The following is a 12,196-nucleotide window of genomic DNA, read 5'->3' as shown; positions in this document are numbered from 1 at the left end:
AAGGGTAAAAGGCATCATTGTCACCAGAGTCAGGGAAATTACGGCCAACAAGTCTGTATTAAACAAACCTTGTTACTTCTTCATCATTTTACTACCCCTAGCCAAAACCCCATTGTCTTGTCAGTTCTCCACAAATTTATTGTTTCTTTGTGTGCTTTGGTCACTTCTTTGAGTCTCATATCTTTGTAGGGCTCTCATGTATATACGTAGCTGTATATGTATTTAAAATTGTTTTTCTCTTGTTAATCTGTCCTTTATTACAGGGGAGTCTCAGCCAAGAACCTGGAAGGGTAGAGGGAAAATTATTTTTCCTCCCCTGCAATAACTCTGAAGAATATTAGCAAATGTCCCAAGGTTTTGATTGAGATGAGCTGATTTTAATTTTCTCTCACTTTCTATGCCAGCCCTTTAGAGGTAAAGGCTACAGGAAATATCTTTAGTTGAATGAAACATGGCATTAGCAAAGAAATGAGATGGACATTTTGTTCATGTTTAGAGCAGTTTCTATTTATGAAAGACTACTGAATGTTTTATCCACTGGAATTATTACTAGTAATTTTTGTGTGTGTGTATGTGTGTGTGTTCCTTCAGCAGACATTTGTTTATTTATTTATTTATTTATTTTGGCTGTGTTGGGTCTCCATTTCTGTGCAAGGGCTTTCTCTAGTTGTGGCAAGTGGGGGCCACTCTTCATTGCGGTGCGTGGGCCTCTCACTATCGCGGCCTCTCTTGTTGTGGAGCACAGGCTCCAGACGCGCAGGCTCAGTAGTTGTGGCTCACGGGCCTAGTTGCTCCGTGGCATGTGGGATCTTCCCAGACCAGGGCTCAAACCCGACTAGTAATTTTTAAATGACTGCTGTGGCACGAAGTACTAAAACAATCTACTCCAAGCTCTTCAGACAGGATGCACAGTAATAATCAGCATTAGGCTGATGTATGAATAAACATTATAATGACGCAAAATGAGGAGAAAGAATAGTATGTTTACCTCAAGTGGATTCAAGGAGTTGATGACCAATGTTGGAAATTTTGAGGAACAGTTTAAGTGGTCATTTGGTAAACAAAGTAAGTACATTTATTGAGGTTGATTCTCTTGAGTAGAAATACATATTTTAGGGCTTCCCTGGTGGTGCAGTGGTTAAAAATCCGCCTGCCAATGCAGGGGACACGGGTTCAAGCCCTGGTCCAGGAAGATCCCTCATGCCATGGAGCAACTAAGCCTGTGTGCCACAACTACTGAGCCTGCACTCTAGAGCCCACTGAGCCACAACTACTGAAGCCCGCGCACCTAGAGCCTGTGCTCCGCAACAAGAGAAGCCACCGCAATGAGAAGCCCGTGCACCGCAACGAAGAGTAGCCCCCTCTGGCCGCAACTAGAGAAAGCCTACGTGCAGCAATGAAGACCCAACTCAGCCAGAAAAAAAAAAAAAAAAAAGAAATACACATTTTAGTATTATTTCTAATAACTCTTCTGCTAATAAAATAGGTCTATTATATCTCAAATCATCTGAAATTCTCTGGATTACTGAGCTACAGAGGGACCTTGCCTTCAAGGGTTCATATAACTGGTTTGAAGAGGTACATCAGACCAGTAATAACCTCATGCTGTGTGATTACTGCACATGTCTGTTCAACTTCCTTTTCTCTCTCTCCCCTTCTCTCTCTTATAAGATTTCAGTGTGAATAGGAAAAGTTTATTTTGAGCTGTAAGTTGCCATCTAATATTTCAGGATCCGAGGCCTCTCAAAAATCTTTAATACATTATTTTTCCTATTTTCTGTCATCAAGGGATTGGAAGTAATAGGCTCTACTTTCAAGATATCAGACGTGTGCTTTTTGGATTCAGTATTAGGAAAACATGCTAATATTTCAGATGAAAAGCATTCTTTAAATAATGAATATCTAGAGGAAATAACTTCCTTTTCTTTTGTTAGGTGAACATTACTTATGGATACAAAAATCATTCTTCCACCAAAAGTGATTTCTTACATTTGGCTCACTCTGTGTTCAGCTTATACTGTTTTAATTTCATAATAGTTTTTTCCTGGTAGTCTTCCATCTGATCAGGTGGTAGCCTAAAACACTCGATCTGTGTTGGGAACCTCTGCTGGGGGAGGGATTGAGAGATAAACATGGCTCAGAGCTGAGGGTGATCCAAGAAATAGCATCCAGAGTGAAACCAAAATGAAAAGCCAGAGAAATTATGTGATCAAAGTGTCAATCCAAAAGGCAAGATAAGAATATTCAGTTCTGAGGGACTTCCCTGGTGACGCAGCGGTTAAGAATCTGCCTGACAATGTAGGGGACACGGGTTCAATCCCTGGTCCGGGAAGATCCCACATGCCACGGAGCATCTAAGCCCATGCACCACAACTACTGAGCCTGCACTCTAGAGCCCGCAAGCCACAACTACTGAGCCTGCGCTCTAGAGCCCGTGCTCCATAACAAGAGAAGCCACCGCAATGAGAAGCCCGCACACCGCAACGAAGAGTAGCCCCTGCTTGCTGCAACTAGAGAAAACCCTTGCGCAGCAACGAAGACCCAACACAGCCAAAAATTAATTAATTAATTAATTAATTTAAAAAAAAAGAATATTCAGTTCTGGGTAGAATGGTATAATTTGAGGTTGACCAATGCTTCCTTCAAGAACAACTAGAAACACTGGATAAGATAAGGTCACTTGTTTAAAGACATCAGACAACTGCTGAATCAAAGAGTACAAGAATGGCTAAATTTCTCGGGATTCCCTGGTGGCACAGTGGTTAAGAATCCGCCTGCCAATGCAGGGGACACGGGTTTGAGCCCTGGTCCAGGAAGATCCTACATGCCACAGAGCAACTAAGCCCGTGCGCCACAGCTACTGAGCCTGCTCTCTAGAGCCTGTGAGCCACAACTACTGAGCCCGCATCACAACTACTGAAGCCTGCGTGCCTAGAGCCCGTGCTCCACAACAAGAGAAGCCACCGCAATGAGAAGCCCGCACACCACAACGAAGAGTAGCCCCCACTTGCCACAACTAGAGAAAGCCAGCGCACAGCAATGAAGACCCAACACAGCCAAAAATAAAATAAATAAATTTAATTTTTTTTTAAATGGCTAAATTTCTCAAGAGGAGAGAACTTCAGCTCTCTGGCATCTGCAGTCACTTTTTCCCTTGGGGCATATGCAAATTATAAGAGATTGTCAATCTGAGATTTTTCCAGACTGCTGTGAGGAAGAAAAACCAGCAGAGATTTGAATGGTCTTGTGGGGCTATAGAGATATAATTAAAGGCTTAAGGGACCTCAAACACAAAACCCTCAATACACCTGACATTTGCAAATTTCTGAAGTTGTGAGGGCAGGTGATTAAAAAGCTAAGCAGAAAACTTCTGAAACACTAACATTTTTTTCATAGACTTATGGTACTGGGGAAACAAAGAGTAGACTTCAGGACTTGCAAGCTATGTCAAAAACTTCTGAAAATCGGAAAGAAATTTTCCGCTGTTTCATAATGCTAAAGAGACAAAAATTAGACCTGCCAGGAGAAGGGAGACCAGTGAACACACCAGACATTTATTGATAGTTGAGAAAATCCTGAAGGACAACACGTTAGTAACACAAACAAGTCAGAGGCAGACTGAACCTTACCAAAACTAAAAGTCAGCCTCAACACAGTTCATTCCCTGATTGGTTTAAGATGATCAATTTCAATTTCATCTGCCTAGCAGAGGAAAGGATAAACCCACCGTGAAGAAAGAAAAAGTCATTTGGAACTATATAATTTTTACACACAATGAGCAGCATTCAATAAAAAAAATTTTAGACATACTGTGATTCAGAACCATATTACTAAAAACCACAAGATAAAACATTCAATAGGAATAGAACCACAGGTGACATAGACATTGGAGTTAGCAGATAAGGACTTTAACTATGATTAATATATTCAAGAAAATAGAACTTTAAAATGTCTATGTCTAATATGTTCAAGAAAATAGAGAAAATCAATTTTAAAATGGAGAATTTTTCAGAGAATTATAATCTAAATAGAATCAAATGGAGATTTTAGAATTTAAAAATATAATATATGATATTATGGGTTTAATAGAGCTTAGGAACAGAAGACAGGGGACTTCCCTGGTGGTCCAGTGGCGAAGACTCTGTGCTCCCAATGCAGGGGGCCCATGTTCGATCCCTGGTCAGGGAACTAGATCCCCCATACCGTAACTGAGAGTTCACATGCCACAACTAAAAGATCCCACATGCCACAACTAAGACCCAACACAGTCAAATACATAAATATGGAAAAAAAAAAAGAAACAGAAGACAGGATTAATGAACAGCAAAAATGATCAATAGAATACGCCTAAATTGAAGCACAAAGAAAATAGGAATGGAAAACATAAGATAAAGCACAAAAGATATGTAGGACACAATGAAAATGTGTAATACACATGAGCCCCAGAGGGACAAGAGAGGATGACGCAAAAGGAATATTTGAAGATATAATGGCCAAGAATTTTCCAAATGAAGAATGATAGCAACACACAAATTTATGAAACTCTGCCACAGATTCAAGAAGCAACCATCAGCAAAATAAATACAAAGAAAACCACACCGAGGCACATCATGATAATACTGGCTGAAAATCAAAAGGCAAGGCAAAGGAGAGAATCTAGGTTTACAGCAAAAGGCCAGAAACTGGAGAAAGGCCATAGTAACAGAAAAAAAGAAGCTGGATTACTTGGATGATCCACAGGGTGGTACACTTGACAAAGTATTTCAGAGATAGAGGTGAAAGCTCTCAAGAATAAAGAGACAGACTAACTTTGAGTTTTACTTTTAGTTCACTTGTGCTAAGAAGCCTAAGAACAGTAATGAAATCCCACGCAATTTTTACACTAATTAATTTGAGTCACAACCAAGTTTTTTCTCTCTCTATTATATCCAAATAAGTTCATTTATATAATTTATTGTTTGATAAACACTTTAAATTTCAGGAAGGGTTTGCTTCTTGCTGGGTTTCCTGAATCTGTGAGGACTGCTGTCCCCGACTCTCTCAGTCAGGAGCCCAGGCTTGGAAAAATTGAGCCAAAGAAAGGAAGATCCAGAGAGTATATCAGTATTACCAAGGGGGACTTTTTCCCCTTCTCTCCTTTTCCAAGAGTGAATCAGAAATTCTGATAGGGGATGATGAGGAAAGGGCTAGTAATTGCATATTGAATGGCTCCCCATGTATTTCTGTCTCCCTCCTCCCCACCCTTGCCCCCATTAAGAACCACTTCTCTATATTGGTGCGAATGAATCCCCCAGAGATCCTATTAAAATGCAGATTCCATCTCAGTAGCTCTGGTGGGGGGGGGGCGGATCTGGGATTCTGCATTTCTAACAAACTCCCAAGTGATGCAGGAAATTGCTTCACAGACTACTTTGAAAAGCAAGGTTTTAGGTGACCCCCAAATCACCTAAAATTGGCCACTCTGGCTGTTAAATGTGCACTGCCTTAAGATAGATCTGAAGTTCTCCCAAGAAGGCGGCTGGGGGCGGCAGTGGGGAGGCCCGCAGTCAGTGATTGCAATTTTGAAATGTTTACCAAAGTATATTCTGAATACTAACTACAGTAGTTGCAGAAGATGTTAATACATGTTCCCGAGAAGAAATAGTTCCATGGCCAAATAAGTTTAGGAAGCATAGTACACTTTTCCCCCTCTGAGAGATTCACGATGCACATTTGCATTTTAATGATTCTGAACCATCTGCAGTAGGGAAACATTTAATCTGATAATTTATTTAATTAACCATTAACACTCTGAGAACTAGTGTTCCATGGAATAAATTTTGGGATATGCAGCCATACAGAGCAGTAGCTTTCAAACTTTGGTTTGTATCGGAATTAGCTAGAGAGCTAATAGAGAACACAGATGCTGTTACTGAACCAAACTTGGGTCCGCTCACCCACCATGCAGCAAAGCCAATTTACTGACACTGGGTTGTGGTAAAGTACAGTATTTATTGCAGGCACCAAGCAAGGAGAACAGGCAGCTCATGTTCAAAAGACCCAAACTCCCTGATGGCTTTCAGGGAAGGGTTTTTAAAGGCAACATTTGGGGTGAGGGCTGCAGGGTGCATGACTGTCTTCTGATTGGTTGGTAGTGAGGTAACAGGATGGTGTTTTAGGAGTCTTAATCATCAACCTTCTGGTTCCAACCAGTCTGGGGTCTGTGTGCTTGCAGTCACCCTCCTCTACCGGGCGGGTCTTAGTTTCTGCAGAACAACTCAAAGATATGTGTTAGATTGTTATGTATATTCCTTGAGGAGGAACTAGGATTCTGTTTTATCATTGAACTATTATCATTACTTTTCTTGCTTAATTGCTTTTCCTTTGTTTCTGCATTCCCTCACTTCCCTAATTAGTAACTGCTTGTGTCTGGCTCTTTGGAACTCAGGGAAGGCCTAGGAAACGAAAGCCTTTTTCTACAAACAAGAATTGGGGGACACAGAGGGGCCTCCACAGGGTCCTGCTCAATTTCATTGCTTGGTGAAGTTGGATACATCCTAGACCTTTGTATTTTCACCAAATTCCCCAAGTGATTATTAGTCCCACCAAAGTTTTAGAATGACTGCTATAGTCATCTCAGAGGAGTTTCTGTTACCATCTGGAGAGGCAGGGTTGCCTGTTAGCCCAGCTTCCCTTTTGCAGAAGCCTGTGTTATCCCTGGGAGGACCAGCATTGGCTGCAAACTGCCTTCATCTAAGGAAGAAGAATGTTCAGACCAGGTGGGGCACCCCAAAGATTCCTCTCTATGTTCTGTTGTACATACTGCAGGGATTCCTCCAGGTCTTTTCACTGTAATCTCCCAGTCATCAGTGGCTATCCATTAGCCTTGCTCCAAATCAGAGCTCAGGAGAAGGACTTTCTCTCTAGAACCAATTCACTGATTCACTGAACAAATTTTCATCAGTCAGGATTTTGGCAGTATTCAGTGAATAAGATGGACACGCACTCCCACGAGGCAGCAGTAGGGAACAGACAATAAACAAGTAAATGAATAATTTCAGATAGTAATCAATGCTGTGAAGAAAATAATGTCACATGTTGGGAAGCGGAGATATTGAATAATATCATCTGAACTAAGATGGAACTCTGTGACTGAAAAACAAAGCAGGCAACTCCATAAAGTGCAATTATGAAGTTTATTGTGGGTAGCTTACATTCAGGCAGGAAGGATCAGGCAGAGAGATGATCCAGAGGCACTCACAGCTTCACTCCGCACTGCCAAAGGGGTACAGGGGGATGTAAAGGGGCTAAGGATAAAAACAGAATCTGACTACCAAGTGAGAAGCACATCCACACCAACTGGAACTGGGGGCTTTTCCTTCCCCCTGGGGCGGGGGGAGGCAGGTGTCTCATGACTATTAACCATCTGCGTCAGCAAAAAACACCCTTCAAGTTTTCATATTAGTTGAAGGTAAGGGTAAAAGTTGATAGGAAACTCCTCTGGTTTGGTGCATTCCTTGTGAGTTAGGCTAAAGCTCAGTCACTCAGAAAAAAGGGATGGGGTAGGACTGTGGGCCTAAGATGGAGCTGACAAAATGGTGCCAGTGTGGTTCAGCCACATATCATGGGACGGAGAATGACTGAGTCAGGGATTCCATTTAGATACTGTAGTCCTGTAAGACTGCAAAAGTCCTAGGGCCAGTCCAGGTAATGTAGATCCCATTCCAGAAAGGCCAACAGTGACTGGGATTGGCCTTAATGGTTCAGAAAACTTCACCAGCTACCCCAAATATATCTGGTTAGGAGGCAGCCTATATCCCTTGTACCTACTACAGTGACTGGCTCATAAAGGGCCCCCAGTGAATACTGGTGAATGGTTGGCTGGCTGGCTGGATGGCTGGATGGATGGATAAGTGGATTGTTGGATGTGTAGTTAGTTCCAGTGATTTTGACAAGATCTCTTTGGTGAGAACTTAAAGCGGGACTTGCTGAAGCTATTGGGCCAAACTGGGCATTCACTTTGATGAACAGCTCCCTTCTAAATGATAAGGCAATGGTGAGATATGCTGTACCTGACCCTGAACGTATGTGGTGTTCTAAGAGTTATGAGGCTGCCTTGGGGAAGTGACGACTTGAAATCTGAAGACTGAGTAGAAATTAACCAGGAGGAGAAGAAAGAAAAAGGCATTTCAGGCAGAAGGCATAACCCAGCATAACTGTGGTGCAGGGGGAGAGCAGGGTACTGGTGAGGCTCTGGAAGGAAGCTGGTCTGGAGAGGGGTGAGTAGAGGTGTGGGGCTAGAGGAGGTGGGAGAGGTAGGCCAGAGCCAGAGCCTGCAGGCAAGCTCAGGACTTTGTTCTGAGTCCCAGTAACTAACTGTGCATCCACTCATTTGCTCTTACCCCCTGTAAGTTCCTTTGTGTTTATGATAGGGTGTCCCTCACCTAATAAGAATCCCAGTTCCTTCTACCAGCCCTCTGTGTTTAGGATTATATTAGTATAAGAAATTTCAGCTGTGGTGTCAAATTACAGGCAGACTTAAGTAGGGATAAAAATAAAGTGGTACATTCTTGAGAATAAGGGAAATGGATGCTCCCCCTTGAACAAAGAGGAGGGATTGAGACATGTAATCAGCTGTTTCTCTATGACATATCTGACCAAGGTAAATGCAGTGCCCCTCTCATCAGTCAGCAAACTACCAATCTGAAGTATCCAAAAATGTGTGCACTAAACTCTCACAGACTTAGATCTGAAACTCTGGAATTCTTTGGCAAGTTGGGGTGGCTCTGTTACAAAGCAGGGGCTGTGTAGAAATTACGGAGTGGTGATATTTATATCCTCCACAGTGGCTTGCATTAAGTAGGTGCAATAATTGATAATAAATACTAAGCTGAATTTTAGGACATTGAGAGCCACTGTATAATCAACAAATGCATGCATTTAGGACCATTATCTGGGACTCTTGTCAAGGAAGAGGCACAATGTTGTGAAAGAGCACTGGCCAAGATTCATGGAGACAATATTCTGATTCTTGCTCTGGCTCTGTCATGAAGGAGCTCGTGGCCCCTGGACAACTCTTTCAAACCACCATAAGCCCCACCTTCATTGTTAAATACGGTGAAGTCATAAGTATTGTTACAAGAATGGCAGAAGTTAAGTATCATCAAAATTATCTGAAAAATGTGTGAGGAAGAAAGTGCCTGAGGAAGGTGCAATACTGCAACATGACACACCACACCACCTCTTAGTAAGTCCAGCATTGCCAATTTCTCCCCCAGTGTTGGACAGAATTGCTGTTGACTCAACTGAACACCAGATGAAGTGGTTGGCTTGCATTCAGGAGCCATGTTGTAACAAAAAATGTACCTTCTCTTTAAACACTAAAGCTACATTTCAGTGAGGTGTGATGCTTCCTGGGAAGCACCTGGTTCTGACTGAGGTAACACTGCCCACATGTATCTCTCTCATCTCCCCAGCTGCTGTTTCTGCATCTTCTAAGAGAAGAAAGTGATACCTCCTCATCCCTACCTACCTCAAATGCATTTTATGAGGATAACTGTGGATACGTGTACAAAGTCCAAGTCAATGGGAAAAAATCTCCAAAATCAATTTGTCACGTCAACGCTGTTTTATGCAGCCAACATTTACAATAATGCAGTATACATATGACAGAATCCCAGGGCTACAGGTGTTCTTCGAAGGATCCTCACTTTTCAACAAGGTGACCTACTCTGTGTTGCACTTAGACATTTTTCCTTTAATAACTTACCATCTGATTCTTTAGAAATTTCACTCACTGTCTTAGTAATGTCTTTTGCAGCCACAAAAAATAAGTATTCTTGCCTGTGACAGCACTTCAGATATTCAAGGACAGCAGCTGTGTCTCCTCTTCTCACAGGACATGAGTACCAAAGCTTTCATTCACCATTCCAGATATATACAAAATTTATTTACCAACGTCCCTATTACAGGGCAGACAGGAGAGCCGGGCCTGCCTATGTGTGAGGTTCCTTGAATGGAAAAAACTCATTTCTGGTTTGGAATATTGGCTGCAAACCCAGAGTAAATGTATCATAGGGCAGGTTGAAGATCGCTTTCTTAGATGAAAATTTCATATTTGTGCATTTTACTGATGCCAAACATGGACAAAAAAAGAAAAAGAAGAAAAAAAGAAAAAAATTCACCACCTTAATTCACCAAAAGGAATCCAATTTCTGAAGTCCGCCATCTTTTAAATATTTGAAATGTTTCCAGGGATTGTGTTTAGGTCATGCATGCATGCCATCTCTGGAATTCATTTTTCAAGGATCCAGGTTGAACAGAATTGAGATATGGGGATTTATTTATGTTTTCTGATGCCCAGAGATAATCAAGAATGCCACAGTTATTTCTCAAGAACAGTATGACCTGGTGAACCCATTAACTTTTTTTTTTTTTTTTTTTAAATATGGAACGCTTCACGAATTTGCGTGTCATCCTTGCGCAGAGGCCATGCTAATCTTCTCTGTATCGTTCCAATTTTAGTATACGTGCTGCCGAAGCGAGCACCCCATTAACTTTAACAGGAGTAAGCATAAGAACAGACTGAGGTCATTTCCCTGACAGCTCTAACAGCTTCTGAACAAATGGAATCCCATCAATTTTCCTAATTCCGTGGTTCTTAAAAGACCAATGGCTGAGGAATTCTACCAATGATATAATTCTGTTAACTATCCTGATCACTTTCTGAGCCTTGTAATGACTAGAATGTATAGCACATATAGTCTGGGATATACACTGTGAAATCTGTTCATGGTTTTCGCTAAGAGTTGATAAGTTTAAAAATACAGTGTAGGAAAATTACTCATGGTTGTGGAGGAAGATGGGAGAAAAGTGCCAAATGAGCTTTTAATGAGGACTTCTGAGTGTGAACATATGTAAAAAGAAACTTTAGATAGAGGCATTATGATAAACAAAAAAGATCAAGCTAAGTTCTCAGGAAAATTTATAGGTACAAGATCATAGTGTTTATATGTACAATGAACAACTTATTCATGAAGAACTATTTTGTTCACTGTTGATAGACTAGCACACTTGGTTCCCTAGAAACACTTCAACTAGACAAAACATACCAACATGTTAGTCATAAATATAGCTTTATTATTATTTCATAATCTAAAAACTTTTTTTTAAAATCTGGGAACAGAATATTCCTACTTCCATACAACAGAATGACCCTGAAGAATACCGGAAAACAGTGTCTAAGTAATCTGAACTTTGCATTTAAGAATCTGTAACCTAGTTTGGGAAAAGAGAATGAAAGAAGGTTTGAAATAAAGATTTCTTCCTTACAAAGCAAATAATAAAATTAGATCCATTCTTCAGTTTAAACTTGAACACGTTTTCCCAGAAACTTTGGTGATTTCTTCAAAAAAGCAATTCTAAGATTGACTGCCTATTAAGACAAAGAAAATATTTAAAAATAAGACCCAAGTTGGATATGGCACAAGACTCAGGCCAAGGCATGTAAATGGGATATCCCTTAGAATGAGGTGACTCCCATGTCTCAAAAGCAAATTTATGTCTCTAAGGAAGCACAATATACATAATGCATCTCCTTCTGTAAGAGTCAGAATTTAGCTAGAACTTAAAAAAATTTTTTTAATATAATAAACCTTAAAATCATTTCTCTTGTGTAATGTACATAGAGTAGATATGACGTTATGGTGCTTTCTTAAGATCACTGGGTACCACTGTCAAAGAGAGCTGTCATGCCCTCTAGGCATATTAAATGAAAATTGAAAATGTAAGTTACATTAAATAAAATGGGGAAAAAATCTGGCTTATACCACCTTTAAAAGCAAACTGTTGTCATTGCACACACACATTATGGGACAAAGAGCATGCAATACAACAAACAAGTCAATTTTTTAGTATGTAAAAGGCTAAAGTGCAATCATGGTATAAACATCAATAATAAATAACCTTGAAGGAGATTAATTCTCCAAATAAATAATTATTATAACGTTACAGTTTTTAGTGTTAGCCTAAACAGTGATATTCACAGCAATGTTTTTTCCCACTTAATAGTTGCCTATACACCACATGAAAAGCCCACCCTCATGAGCCAAAAGTCAAGGTGAAGATTCAAAAATTAACATTTTCACTATGATAGGTTCAAAGCATTTGTATAAGTTACACTTTTCAATTTACTGGCATTTTAAGTAATTGCTTTGTT

At 40.5% G+C, this 12,196-nt stretch overlaps 1 long non-coding RNA gene and 1 other non-coding gene across 2 annotated transcripts in view; one reads left to right on the top strand and one right to left on the bottom strand.

The window, feature by feature from the left end:
- The window catches only part of LOC132350306 (uncharacterized), a 107,443-nt gene that overhangs the window by 44,248 nt on the left and 50,999 nt on the right, over positions 1–12,196 (top strand). The window lies entirely within an intron of this gene.
- Positions 10,421–10,527, bottom strand: LOC132351340 (U6 spliceosomal RNA). The gene has a single exon (XR_009498279.1). It is a non-coding gene; the product is annotated as a U6 spliceosomal RNA (small nuclear RNA).

This window comes from Balaenoptera ricei, chromosome 16, assembly GCF_028023285.1.
Source record: "Balaenoptera ricei isolate mBalRic1 chromosome 16, mBalRic1.hap2, whole genome shotgun sequence".
NCBI lineage: Eukaryota > Metazoa > Chordata > Mammalia > Artiodactyla > Balaenopteridae > Balaenoptera > Balaenoptera ricei.
The sequence above is the reverse complement of the archived record's forward strand: the minus strand, read 5'-3'. Positions and strand labels throughout refer to the sequence as shown.